The sequence below is a fragment of the Falco cherrug genome, chromosome 10, assembly GCF_023634085.1.
Source record: "Falco cherrug isolate bFalChe1 chromosome 10, bFalChe1.pri, whole genome shotgun sequence".
In the NCBI taxonomy this organism is placed as follows: Eukaryota; Metazoa; Chordata; class Aves; order Falconiformes; family Falconidae; genus Falco; species Falco cherrug.
Genome location: NC_073706.1, coordinates 7,130,439 through 7,145,369, shown reverse-complemented (window position 1 = coordinate 7,145,369; position 14,931 = coordinate 7,130,439). Strand labels below are relative to the sequence as shown.

Below are 14,931 nucleotides of genomic sequence, written 5' to 3'. Positions count from 1 at the left end.
TCAGAACATAAGTAAATGTTAGGTGAATAATATTTTAAAAATACGGCCTTGGCAAGAGGATATTCAATTTGGATTTCAGAGTAGCACATTTTAGTTTGTAAAAGAATTGATAATTGTTTTATCCTACAGTTGGGCATGAGGATAATACTGTTTATTTAAAATCCTTCTAATTATCAGTATATATACCCTCAGAATCAGGCTCTGATACAGTGTTGCAATCAAGCATACCGGAAGAAAATTTGTCAGTACCTGGACCCCAACCAGTTCAATGGGTTACACCTTGGTATTCTGAAACCTCCACAGGCTTCAGTGCTGAATTAAAGATGAAGGACCTGATTATCTTAGAACAATAGGCTTGCTTTTTATAGTTAACCTTTCACAGATGTTTCTAAATGAGCTAAGACCTCAAGATGAAAATCAGTGCACTAACAACTCATTGCAGAGGAAGAGAGCTTTTGAAGGGCCTTTATTTTTGCCCTTTTTACAAAGGGTAGGAGAGACCACTGCAGTCTGACTGTAGGTTAGGCCAAATTTAAAAGGCTTTTCAATGTTAAGTGATGATCAGCCATAGCAGCTCAAGTAAGATTGCTGTAGCATTACTAGATTTACAGCTCATTTTGCACTTAAGATCAATTACCTCGTCTGGGCGGGGGGGGGGCTATTCTGACATGACACGAGTTGTATACTATGTTTTTACATGAAACCAAACTTTTCATGGGTTTAGGAAAATGTTCCAGAGATTATAGTTTTATATCAGTTTATAGAATTGGCATTTTCAAATGTTTTGTAAAAAGAAAAAATGTACAGAATGTTTGAGAGGGTTTTTCCAGTTAAGTTTGAGGGATTTCCATGTATTAATAGTGTTATATTTTTCTTCGTGTTTCTGTATTTTTAACTAAGCATGTGTATCCTGCATTAAGAAAAAAGTCTTAATATAATTTGTTCAACTTTTTGTGTTGTATTGTCTAATCCATGTTGTCATTTCAGCATTACTGATCTATGTGTATGCTCTGTGTCTGTCAGTTGAAATCAAGCCATTCAGAAAAAACTGCCCAGATGGTCATAACAATGTGTCTTTTATCAGACGGGATTCAGAGTGCTCCTCTTAGGTTTGGAAGGTTGGAAGGTATCTGAACAGGAGACATTTCTATTGGGTCATTAAAAATATTTGGGCTATTGCTTTAAGCAGAACCTTTTGAACTTCAAGAAGATTGAGAAAGTAAAAAGAAAGCTATTTGATGGTCAAATCCTTTTCCGTTTTGAGGGACAATTAAAAGAGCTCTTTCCTGCTGTGTGAAAACTGCATTCTGTCTTTACAGGGCATGAATTAAAGAACAAGATCTCTTACCCCTCTGCAAACAAAGACAAAAACTGAAGCCAGGAAAATGCATTGCTGCTTTTGATTCCCCCAACCGTGCATCTAAAATTTCCTTTCACCCTGAAACTGAGACAGGTTTTCCCTCAGAGTTTTAAACTCAGCTTTATATGTTCTGACACTTATTCAGAATACCTAAATTGCTTACAACTTCTACTATTTCCACAGTGTATGTGTTGCATCAAGTGCATGCGATCCAGCAGTTAGAATGAGGACACTTACCATTCACTGAAAGAATCAACTGAAGAGATTAAATCTGCACACCTGAAAGGGTTCCATAGGTTTCCAAGAAAGAGGAGAATAACATAAGACTTAAATCCCTTCATCCATGCCTCTGATCAAGATACTGTGATTTGGGTTTTCTTCTCTTCTTAGTAATAGAGAGGAAACATGTCAAAGGAGAGATTCAAGAACAGTTTAGTTTGTGGCTTCCTGTGTGGTGAAAACTGAACTTCTTTTTTGCCCCATTATTGCATGTTGAAATATGTTAGGTTTTGGTTCTTAACCAAAATCACCCTGTCAAATTCCTTAAGTCCTCAAAGTTTAGTAGCCTGAACATTACTATAAGACAAGGACAAGCCTCTAGTTTCTACTGGTGGTTTAATTTCCACTTTGTTTTGAAGAAACTTAAAGAGGTGCTACTCATACAGCAACCCCTGAACAAGAGACCTGTTTCAGCCTTAAAGAAGTTGACTGTATGACACTGGGACAGAAACCAAAGAGAAACAAACATGCCACAGAGAGCAGCAATAATGGGCTTCTCTCCAAGCAGTGTTTTATGCTGGAGAAAATAGGCATAAGGAATTCCAATCAAGAAACAGACCTCACCTAGTAAGCTGCTTCTGAGGGTAATGCAGATCATGAAAGGGACGCTGAAAGTCTTACAGAGTGTCGTGAGATCCCTAGCCTAATGTTTCTGAACCCACTATAAGCCCAACATTTCCTGCTTCCTTTATCAGTGTTGTTTTTTATAAAGTTCCTGTTCCTTTTCACTGGTGAATTTGACTGGCTTGCTTTCTAGCCTGCTTTCTCCTTTGATCCTATTCACCAGGGCAATCAGCTAGTCGCTAGAAAAGGAATGTACTGTTTGCTTTTTGGAAATCAGTTGAGATGTCTGCATTTTCATTTTACTGTTCAGGAGAGATGAGGGGCAGGGACTGTGACTGCCAGTTCTTTGCCTTAGAGCCTTAATAGCATGTTCAAAAGCCCGGACTCATAAGCTGTTTTGAGCAAAGAACAAATAGCTCCTGGGAATCTTCACAACAAGAACTTGTACTAGTACACCCAGTACTAACCCCATCCATGGCTTACACAGAAGTAATGTGAAGCAAAAGTAAGTTTATAGTAAGTAAACTGCGTTCAGAGCAATAGGAACTATTTCAGAAGGTCTCTGATAACTCTTTTTCCTTGTACAGTTGCCAGTCACGGTGGCTCACCCAGGGGCATGCTGCTGCTGTTGAGAGTGCCAAGGGGCAATGCTGAAGACCTGCTGACAAACTGCGCAGTACGCTTGCTGTCTGCTCTCAGCTCACCAGCTGCCATGATCATCTGCAGGGAGACAGCTGCAGCCCAACCAGACCAGGACCAGGGTACCCCAGGGACCACCTACTTCCAAAATTTCCCGATAGGGAGACCTAGACTTTAAAACTGCCAGGGGCTGCCCACCTCCTGCAGGCACACGTATGTAGGAGGAAGTTCAGGGAAAAAGACATTATTTGTCCTCTCTGCCCAGTCTCCACTGGGCACTGCATTATGCTAGGCAGTTTTTTGCTACAGCTGACATACAGCCTTAATCTTCAGTGTTATTTCTTCTTTTTTTTTTTTTTTGTTGTTGTTGTCCTGTGCTCATTAAAAGACGGGGAGTATTTCTCAGTGATTAACTGTTTTCATCTCCTGATAGCTTTCTATTAAAATAAATGCCTGTCTGTTTTGTATGGGTTCTGTTTGACAATTTAAAAAATACATCATGATTTCCCCCCATCAAGCAGCAAATAACAGTTACTTCAGGCTTATCCACTGGTATCTACACTTCAATAAAATACCCACCCTACCCTGCCCCAGTTTCAGGTCATTACATTTATGCAGAGAAAGGTGGTTTGGACAGTGTATTAGCTGCATTGAACATCTCGGTTTCTACTTTCAGTTGTGTTCTCTTTATACCAAAGTCTAGTGAGTGGCTGATGACAGTACAAAATAATACCTTCTCTGTGGAGCAAAAAGAACAGATTACCTTTTTACTGGCTTTCCTTCACAATTCAAATGATTCCTTGTCGAAACTCTAGTTGTGTTGATTTTCAGTCATGGAATCTGTGTCCAGTTCTGCCTGTGGTTAAGATGGATTATCTGAGGAGCAAAGAGATGAGAAGGGTTAAACTGGTAAGTGTAAAAATACAGGCTGAACAGGAAATACTCCTAAAACTATCATCAATAAAATGATAGTACAGCCCCTTAGGTGGAGTTCTAATCACCTGGGACTTAGAAAGCACACAATTTGGGTGAGCAAAATTGAGATATTGAATTAGCAGCAGGGACAAGGGTTAAAACCCATGAGTTACCAGTCAGTATGTTGCATGACGGTTATAATAATCCCATCGGGCTTAAAATCTACTGTTAGAAAAATTACTGATACATCAATGTAATTTTTTTTAATATATCATATAGGATCCCTTAGCATTGGGTTAAACTCTTTACAGTTATATATCAAAAAGCTAGTCCTTTTCCAAAGGAATTTACAATCCAAAAGTTCCTAAGGTTTTTGGAGGGTGTTGATATTCCCCCCGGTTCCTAACAAAGGAGGCTAGCTATTACAGACAAGCTAGACAAAAAACCCCAACAAAACCAGTCCTATAGTTGTAAGGCTCTACATTCCTGGACCAAATCCTGAACAAATTGCTCAGATTCTCTATTTTCCAATTTGATTGGAAAGCAAGCAATAAACCTTCTGATTCTTACACTTCTAAACTGACCTAAACTGTTCCCTGTCCTGTTTCAGTTTATCTCAATAAAGCTGCTGTTTGTTTACTTTAGGATAATTTTTCTTCAGCTTACTCTCCTACTGCCAGTAATTAAAGGTCATTAACAGCTCCCTGGCTAGTGTGAATAGCAGAGTTACAACTACTTTTCCAGTCAACCTAGAGAAGCTGAACTGCCTCTAAATAGGGCAATAGGGCTCCTTTTTCTAAGTCAAAGCTCCCTCAGAGCTCTTTAACAATTCCTTCTGGTAGTCACGATTCACCGTTTGAAAAATACTTCCCCGTGCCAAAATAACAGCTCATTTTGTAAAATGTCAATTAATGCCCTGCAGTCTGCAAAAAAATAGGCCTGTTTTTAATGAATTAGGATTAAAATTAGTAATTAATGTTTGAATCAAGTGATTATTTTCTTGATCCTGCTTAAAATTAAATTTGGTTATAAGCACTTTGAAGGCAATGAGCAAAGAATCATTATTATTTAATCAGTTTTAAATTACTTACATAATTACTTACATGAGTGACGTATTTTCATCTTGAGATAATTAAAATAATTAGTATGGCTTTATCACAGGTTTAATGTGCAAAAATCAAATTAATATTATTAGTGGTGCTTGAATACTTGCTTTTTTTGATGGAATTTATCTGCAAATTATTGCATGAAAGTTAATGAAGCTGTCACATGAATGCATTGCTTGGAAGGAGTAATTTGGAAAGGATGCATCATTTATCTCTGATCCCACGTGAACTCAGCTCTGGTTTATTTTTTAGGAGCTTTATTAAAGTTTTCTGAAATAAGCAATTTTGTAGCTAGCACAACACATAGCGTGTCTTGCTGTAAGAAATAACAAACCTTGGGCCTTATTTTTTATGCCTACTCTGGTGTAAATAAAATGTAGATTCCATAAATTCAGTGGAATCACAACTATAAGGAGTGTATATAACCCAAACCCAGCAACAACTGACAGTATAAAACTCAAACCCAACCAAACATACACCTAATTCTTGCCATCTATACACTATTTCACAAATTACCATGCATTCTCTTACTAACATCATATCACCAGTTCAACTGTCTAAAAGACTTTGCTTAAACAGGAAAGACAGATTAGGAAAAAAGTTGAAGTATTTTTACCTTTTAAAGCAATCTAAAAGGCAATTTAATTGCCTTTCAAAGTAGTTTAACAGATGGAGATAAAAAGAAGGAACCAGTATAATGTCATTTGCCAGAAGTGCTTTATGGACCACATTTATTAATATTTCTCATTAGAGAATTACATTAGGGATTTGAGATGCAGTCTAGATCATGGCTGTGGTTTGCTTATTTTTATAAAGAGCAGATAATTACAAAGCTCAGAACAGAAGTTTGCCAACTGTTTGGGATCTTTGGGGTTTTCACACTTCTTAAAACAAGCAATCCTTATTTACCAACGTATTCTTCTAGCTTTAGCAGTCAGTGAGTGCCTCAGCGGAATCTTTGCCATCAGCTAGTCAACATAGGGCTATATTTACTGGTCATCTCTTATTTCATCTCCTGTTATGCATCCTCTCAACCATGCTGCTCTCTGCAAAGATGCTGCTGTTATGCCTACTTTTGACATACTGCTGCAGTGAAATAAGTATTTTCCTTCCTTGCTTACTAAGGATATTATCTATATTACCAGACCTAGGAGGGCCTCCCAGCTCCCAGTCTGAGTGATTGCCAGCTCTGTGTTGAGGTTGAGCACTCGCTCTATCTGCTTCTCCTCCGACTGCAGTTTCTGACTAGCTTGCAGCAATATTGAAATGTACTTCAATGGACGTAACTCCACAGTATCCCTATAAGGTAGGAAGCACTTTTTCCCCACCGTACAGATGGGAAATGAGAATGAGGCCTCTGAGATATAATTCTAACCAAAACAACTGCATTAACATTGTTGACTGACAAGAAACAAATGGTAGTTTTCACACAGGTTGGGTGTGATCAGCACTTCACTTCTCAGATCTGTCTTGAAATCTGCCAGGATTTGTTTACCAGTCATTTGAAAAAAACAGTGAATGTCTTGTGAAAAAAATTCAAATCATAAACTGTTATTTAAGACAACAAAATCCAAAGGCCATTGAAGAGAGCTACAGAAGAATGTTGCAGTGATGAGCGGCTAAAGTGATTAAATGGCAACTAAAATTCAGTATCGGTAACTGCAGAGTATTGCTCACGTGAAATCAATAATTAGGCATTAGATGTACAAAGTCAGGTTTTAAATTTCATATCCAAGCCTTGAAAAATCTTTCTGTTTTTGTGGACCATCCCTGGAAACAGTAGTTCAGACTTCTGTGGTAATCATAAAGAAACTAGAACAGAATTATTAGGAAAGGAAAAGAAACCATTGCAGAAAACTTTATTAATTCCATGGTGCCCCTGAGTCTTCAACACTACAATAATTATTCTTATGCTTTAGGCCTCCAAACACTTTTGAAGAACCTTGAGAATCTGGATGCAAGCAATATGGCCAGTGTCATACAAGAAGTTTCTTTTGCAGCATAGAAATAACTTGGTTTCATAGCTGCCTAGGCTTCCTCTGACCACTGAACCATCCTTACTTTGCATTCAGTGACTGTTCCTCCTGCCCTTCATCTCTGTATATACCCCAGAAAGCTTCTTGAGAAGTTCTGGACTTCGCCTTCCATCAAGTGAGTTTCCTTTAGTTTGGGGGTTCTTGCCCATGAAAAAATGTCAGAAATAACGTTTAGAATCTGTCTTTACTTGATAGTTAAGACTCAAAGTAATGGAAAAAAGCCAAAGGAAACCACATATTTTTACCCTCATTCCTCGTTACTAGATAAGTTTTACTCATGGATACTCATAGAATTGTAAAATACATTAAATTTCATGGAAATGTCCATATTTTGCAGCATAAGAAAGAACCCTGCTGGTTTCAACAGCCTTTTTCAGACCAAAGCAGGCAGGGGGAAAGACTTTCTGACACATAGCCATGACTTACAAAACCACAGTCCCACTTAGTATGTCTCTTTTTGATAAAGGTTCTAGGAAACTTCCCAGTTTCCAATTAGTAGTGGAATTAAAGCTACAGTTTCAGCATATCTCTGCATTAGCAATCCATAGTGACTAGAAAGGCTGAGTATTTACTGGCTGATAAATAAGCCTTATCCCTCTTTGCATGTGGAGAAATCAAATACAGAGGAGGTAAATTACCATGTCAAGATAGCAAAGGAGAGAATAAGATTTATCTTTTCCTCAGTCTGAAATTTTTTCTGCTGGGCCAAGCTATCTTGCTTACAGCTTCCAGAAAGCTGCTGCTGATCAGCACAGAGTTCATGCAGGCTTTTTCTTCTCCCAAAATAGCCAAATACTAATCAACCATTAAAGTTTTATAAGTTTTTATTTTTGGATTCATGTTCAGGGAAAGTCATAAAAGGACACATGCATTCTTTTGAATTAATGCTGTATTAGATGTGAATCTGAAATTCACATTGTCAGATTTTGAAAAATGGTGGGGGGTGTGGAATTAAAACTAAAAAAAACTGTTAAGCAAACAAATTTTCAGTATCTCTTTACAATTACACTGTTTATATCTAAAGCTGAAAGGAGAATACAAAAGGCTAGGTTTTCAGTGCTGCCTGGGACCCCTAAGGAGATGAAAGTAGTAAATATTCAGTTAGCTCCACTGGGATAAATTGGCTGGTTTTGTCAGTAGGACATTTCAAAAAATAATCCCTGTATCTATACACACACACCTAAAATAATGAGCTTTCCCAAAGAGACACGTATAAAACTTAGCTTTTCTATGTAGACTCATCAGATCCTGTAATGACAAAGCAGTTAAGTTAGTTTTAGCTGCTTTAAACTGGTCCTCCCGGTGATATTCTTTACTGCAGTTGAATGACACTCAAACAGATGCAAAACTGTTTCTTACCTCTGAAAGCCAGAGGAAATGAAGGGAATCTCTCCCAGGCTCTTTCTCCAAATGAAATTTCCCACTTACTAACGTAAGAAGCATACATGCCAGCAGTCACAGCATATTGTTTTCCAAAAGCAATGTTTGATCAATACAGCCAAATGATCACTATTAACGATGATCATTAAAAATAAATTCCACTGTTCATATATTTTTTCATATTATGCCATTCACCTGATTTGCTACATATCACTCCAGTAAATATTACTTTTTCCCCCTTCCTCATCTGGAGAAACCACAGATGATGGACTGCTATAGAGACTCCCCATAACTAGCTTCAAACATGTTTGGCATTACCAGTTTTAGACAGACCAGCCCATAAAAATCTTCAAACATACTGAGAGGTTCCATGTGTGTCCCCAAACCAATATACACAGCAAACAGCAATATCCCTCAAAATAGATTTAAAAGACAGCACAACCCTTTGCTCCCACTCCTTCCGCATTATTGCAACAGTATGACTTGAATGTATTCTTAGTAGTATTACCAATAATGGAAGTTGATGCTAGTGGGTGCTGAAACGTAATGTTTTTTCCATACACTCCAATTACATTAAAGTGGCAGAGGTTTGGGATTGTCAAACTATTCAGTTATTGATTGGCCTTTAGATAGAGAGCATTTGTTTCCAGTTTCTCACTTTAACCTCTGTGTTCCATTAAACACACTACAGTTAGCACTCAGAATAAATTGCATTTTGGAAGATTAACTAAGTCAGACGGTAAGGTTAAGTGCGCAATCTATTCTCTCTCTTACCAATCACTTACAGTTCATCAGCTCTTGCAATAACAAAAAAAAATGAGAAAAGTAAAAGTCTCAGAAAGAGCAGGGTTAAAAGGAGATGCTACATTTTAATCACCTGATTTTCTTTTCCCTTTTCCACAAAACAGTGAAGACCATGGGTCTGCCAAGGGGAAGACCGAGACATTCTTTCATTTCCTGATTGAAAATACCATAAGAGATGACTGCTTCACAAAACCATGTCAGGAAGCATTTCTTCCCATTTAAGCCAGCTTCCTCACAGGAAGAATGATCATTTGATATTAAAACTAAGATCACCGCTACAGGATCAATAGCTAATCCTACAGATGAATCCCATCAACAGTATCTAAAAAGCTTTTGACTAATTCTTTTTCAAGTATGTCTCCACTGAAAACAGTGAAAGGGAACAGCCAGTATAAAGGGAAGGAAGATCTGATTCCCTGCATTCAGATCCCTTATATACAGCTGCTTCAGTCCTGCAGTAAGTGCTACAGTATGATTTAACATGGGATGCAGTAGAACAAAGATGAAAATATGCCAGATTGTAAAATAATAAATTCTTTTTTCCTATTTATAGTTTCTTCACAAACTTCTATCTTATGTGGAAGAGATTCTTAATAAGTAACTGTCTTTGCAGAACCACAAAACATCATCACTTTATACCTACAACAGTGAGAAGAGACAGGCTGGCATCCACCCATGTGATTGACATGTCCTGCAACACTGAAATCCTTAGCTCCTCTTTAGCCTTTCCCTAGATAAAACACCTACAGAAACCAACAGATTTCCATTAATTTAATTTAGTACCCTGAAAATTCCCTTCCTTTGATTCTAGATGCTGCTTAGCAAAGCAGTTAATGTATGCTTAAATGTAAGGTCAAATGGGCCAGTTGCCTAAGAGCAAGGGTATGCAGCGCCCACGGAGAGCCAGCCACTGCTGCAGCCAGAAAGACGAGGTCCAGCTGCAGGGTTCTAGCCCCATCCTGTGCCGGGTTTGGCACTCATCCGACTTTTCTGCGAGCTGATTCAACTCGCTAACTCAGCAGAAATCTATTCATTTTTTTCGTTGGTGTTTCCTGCTCAGCTAGCGAGCTGAATCAGCTCACAGCAAGGTTCACTGAATCAGTACAAGGTGATGGAGGAAAGCATGGAGTAGGGGAGTGGGGGAAACAGGCTGTCCTCCTCTCAGCAGAGATGAGCTGCTGTACTGCCTCTTCCACATTGTGTAACTTCACTCTGAGGTACTTCAGCGAAATCTGGTCTTCACCTTTCTGCAACTCTGGACACAGACGTACCTAAGAAAAGATTTTCCTGGTGGCCCATTCAGGGTTGCAGCCATAGGCACTAAAATGACAATGAAGGCGGCTGCTGGCAGCTAAGGTGTTGGCATTGCCAGGGGCTTATATTGCCCCCCTGCTGCACCTCAGGGCCCGACTCTGATCAAACAGCTCATGCCAGCACCTCATCTGCTTCAGTGCAGTTGGAGGGTGCACTTTATCCCACTGTTGAATGATCTTTAGTAAACTCGGGCTGACTTTGTGATAAAACACACCATGAGCAGATGGCCAACCTACCCTGTCAACTCTACTTGTGCCTCCACCAAAGGCACAGTGAAAACTGTCTGGTAACATCCATCATCTTCTGCATAGTGATCCTGGCCTTCAGTTTTAAACCTCAGGAGAGGGGAGAAGCTGAAGGGAGATGAGGGGAGATGAGGAGGTTCAGCTAGGTGAAGGACCTTGTGAATAGATGATAACAATAATGATTTATTTTTCAGTAGAAAGGCACACAGTGCATGATGGCCTTGTACTGTTTAGATTTAGGAAAGTATAGTCTTGAGAGTAAACTTCAAGGATGAAAACTGTTAGGATGAAAACCATTGCTGTCTTCACTGCTTTCATCCTTTGAGCAACAGAAAAGCAGGGTGCTATAGAAGAGAACAGGAAAACAAGTGCAATCTTTCACTGACTCCCAGCTCAGCAAGGTTGGCAAGTATTTTTTTGAAGTGAGTTTAAAAATCAATTACCAGGTTGGAATGGAAATCTTCTGCAATTTCTATCATTGATGAGGTCCAGAGAGAATTCCTTTTTAGTGACACCACATCAGATCAGAATGCATCTTCAGATGTTGTCAGTGAACCAGAAAGCAGCAAGAGGATTTCACAGGGGAGAAAGAATAATCTTATGAGTCTCTGAAATGAGTGCCCTGCTGGTCTGCTGAATGTGGGCAAAATCCATGATTAAATCTGTACCATTTCTGCTTTGCTGGCTGCTGTTGTCAGGCTTTATATCAAAGACAGGTCAAAAATCTTAATCTGCATTCATCTTGTATGTCTGTTGAAGATAATTAAAAAACCCCAAAACTTACCGGGGTCAGGTTTGATTTCTTCTAAACTATTTCCTGGCGACAGGCTTTTTACGATTATCTGTTCTGCTGCATTTGTTTTTTCCTGCACTACAGAACATTTGGCTAATACATATGATACAAACATGTGCATCTTCAGGGCATAACAAAACGCTCTGAGATCATTTGTTTACTAGAAACAGTTAATGGGATGAGCAGAAGCCTACTGAGTGTGAGAAAGACTGCCATAAATTACTCTCTGCTCTTTAAGAAGGAAGAACATGAAAACCATTAAACACAAAGTCCTTTATCCTGAAAGTCCCACAGACTACACAGTGGGTAATAATAGACTATTGCACTTCATCATAAATATGAATGGAATTATGAATAACAACAAATAAGATTAAATGTTGCTCCTGGTCTTGTTGTTGGGAAGAGGTGTCAACTACCGGCCAAAATATCTCTTGCATGTGGAGTCCATTGAGAGAGCTGTAGAATTACAGCACAGAAAGAATGTGAACAAGCACAATGAATCTAAATGATAAGTCAAATGTTCTGCATGGCTGCAGGCCTCTGGTCTCATTCTTTAAGGATTCCTGTTGTGGTTTAACCCCAGCCAGCAACTAAGCACCACACAGCCATTCACTCACTACCCCCTGTCCCCTGGTGGGACAGGGAGGAGAATCATGAAAAAGATAAAAATCACAGGTTGAGATAAGAACAATTTAATAATTGAAATAAAATATAATAATAATTATGATTAAAACCCCAATAATTGTAACGAAAAGAAGAGAAAGGGAGAGATGAACAAAATCCAAAAGGAAAAAACCCACAAACCAACAAGTGATGCACAATGCAATTGCTCACCCCCTGCTGACTGATGCCCACCCAGTCCCCAGGCAGGGATTGGCAGGCCCAGGCCAACTCCCCCCATTTCTATACTGAGCACAATGGTCTATGGTACAGAACATCCCTTTGGCTAGTTTGGTTAGCTGTCCTGCCTGTGTCCCCTCCCAATTTCTTGTGCCCCTCCAGCAGTCTCTTGCAGGGCCTGAAAAGCTGGAAAGTCCTTGACTTAGTATAAACACCGCTTAGCAACAACAGAAAACACCCATGTGTTATCAACATCATTCTCACCCAAAATCCAAAACACAGCACTGTACCAGTTAACTGAAAAGAAAATTAACTCTATCTCAGCTGAAACCAGGACAAACTTGTTCTCATAAAACACAAGCCAAACTTTCAAAATGCTGTAATTGTACTTTCCAGATTTGCCTCCGTACTTTTAAAGTCTTTTCCAAACACCACGATATACAATGCATACTAGCATTTAGAAGTTCAAAATTTATATTTCAGTAGCTGGCAGATTCACTCTGGAGGTGGCTATACTTAAGCGTTTTTTTTAATTACTTCTGCATATGATCTCAGAGGTCACAATAAAGGCAAAGTGTTGGAAGACAAAAACTGGAGATGGCCATTCCAAACTGGTATTTGGATAAATAAATATTTAAGCTGGCTTACATACAAGCCAGAATTTTCTGATGAAGAAGTATCACAGAAGTTGTAATCACACCAAAGATTAGATTCTTAAGGGAAACATAAATGCCTTATAGAAAAGAATTTTCCCAATAAATTAAAGGCAATTGTTTTGTCCCCTTTCTCACGCGGCCACAGGAATGTTACTTAAACAGTAAAGAAAACATAATGCATTTACTGGCAGTATATGGCTAGCTGAGAGGAACTGACGACATTCAGCTGTGCCTTTAGCATTCACCCCAACTGATTCTTAAGCTCATGAATGAATGGCCTGTGCCACAATGGTCACTTCATTGTGTTGATTTTTGTTGATCTGCAACACAGAGGGGTACTGTTGATCTGTAAGGGCTATTGTTGAAGAAGTCTAAGATACTGTCTAATGAAAGAATGCTTAGATTGTCCTCCTTTTATAGCATAGATAAGTGACTTGTCTCCACTCACGTATTATACCACTGATGGAACCACGTACAAATCTCAGATGAGCCGGGACCCATTGGACCAGGTTGCCAACATACGATGAGTCAAGTGCTCCCTTTCTCTGAATGGTCAGATAAATAACTGGTGTAATAATTGTACCGGAATGGCCTACACCAAATCCATGGGGATTCCCATTGAAAATCCCTGTTTCCGGGGAGTGGGGTGCTTGTACAGTTTACGAGGGGGTGGACGTATTTTACTATTCTCTGTCGCTTGACCAGGAGATGGCAGTAATTCCCTTTACACAAATAAGAAAGCTCAAAAAGATATTCAGAAATGCAGACAAGGTGTTTTTAGGGAAGGGGGGGGGGGGGGGAGAAATTCAGAAATCAGCCTGCTAGAGCTAAGTGAATAAAATTGCACTGCAGACAGCAGAAGGAATATAGCTACGCTCTTTTTCTTGTTTCTGTGACTATTTTTACTATTTCTTTGGTGTCGAGAAGAAAGATGAATTATTGGAAAGATATACAGCTCCCAGAGCTTTCAGTTAGGTATTATTTTTAGCACTAATCACATCTGCATACTGCAGAAAGAACAACACAATACTAGCTGGCATTCAGCAGCTGTATGCTAATGTTATTTGTGGAAAATATGCCCAAAATCTTGTACATTAGAAATAACTTGAATACGCAGAAGAAACCACCTTCCCCCCAGGCACCTCCACAGTGAAATGTACAGTATTCTTGTACCAGTGCTGTGACTCTTAAACATGCAGCTCAGCAGCACTCCTCCATGCTATTGCTCCTTTGTGTTGTATCCCTCTTCCCCCCTTGCAACTTACAGATAGATCACATCAATTACTAGGCTACCCTTAGAGCATATCCTGAGTATGTTATGTAAATCCTCTTCTACCTCAGTCTCAGCCAACCCGTTCACCCTACTCACATCACTCCTGGACTTCTGAAAGAAGCAGTAGGAATTGTGTGCTGATGCATGAAACCCTTACTCTCTGGCCTGCAAAATGCATAAGCACAAAAAATTCTTTTGAAACATTTTATTTCCCTCATTTTACTCAAGTTCTATAAATATTCTACAGAGGAAATATCCAGGCAGGACTGCTGAAAGATATAGTAAATCTGGTGTGCCTATTAAAAGGTATTAATGATAACCACATTTCAAAATCATATTTATTCTGGAAATATAAGACTTATAAATTTATTAAATTACCATGACAGATCCATGTGTGGTATAATTGATGCTGCCCCATTAATCTCAATCCAAAAGATATATGCTGATTTTTACCAACTGAGAATCCGGCAGAATGAGTGGAGAAATATAACAGTCCCCCTTTGTCCATACAAAAGAGTTAACACTTCAAAAGGAATGATGAACATTCCTGGCAAACAGCTCACAGAAGCTCCCATGAGAGACATTTTTTTACATCAAATATTCATTACATCATTACAAATATACACCACCAGTTTAGTCAACAATGGTATGTCAATGTAAGAAAAGGCAAGGGTCTTTCTGTAAATTGTCTTGTGGATTTTAAAAGACTTCTGCAGGACAGATTATG

General features: G+C 38.9%; 1 long non-coding RNA gene across 3 annotated transcripts in view; it reads right to left on the bottom strand.

Annotated features, from left to right (window-relative positions):
• LOC129736907 (uncharacterized) overlaps positions 1-14,931 on the bottom strand; it is a 179,176-nt gene that overhangs the window by 3,444 nt on the left and 160,801 nt on the right. For 2 of the 3 annotated variants that reach the window (XR_008734085.1, XR_008734087.1), the window contains 2 exons: positions 3,606-3,718; positions 1,598-1,745 (listed from right to left, as the gene is read on the bottom strand). This is a non-coding gene — a long non-coding RNA (uncharacterized LOC129736907). The remainder of the gene's footprint in view (positions 1-1,597; positions 1,746-3,605; positions 3,719-14,931) is intronic. The other variant, XR_008734086.1, reaches the window with a different exon arrangement.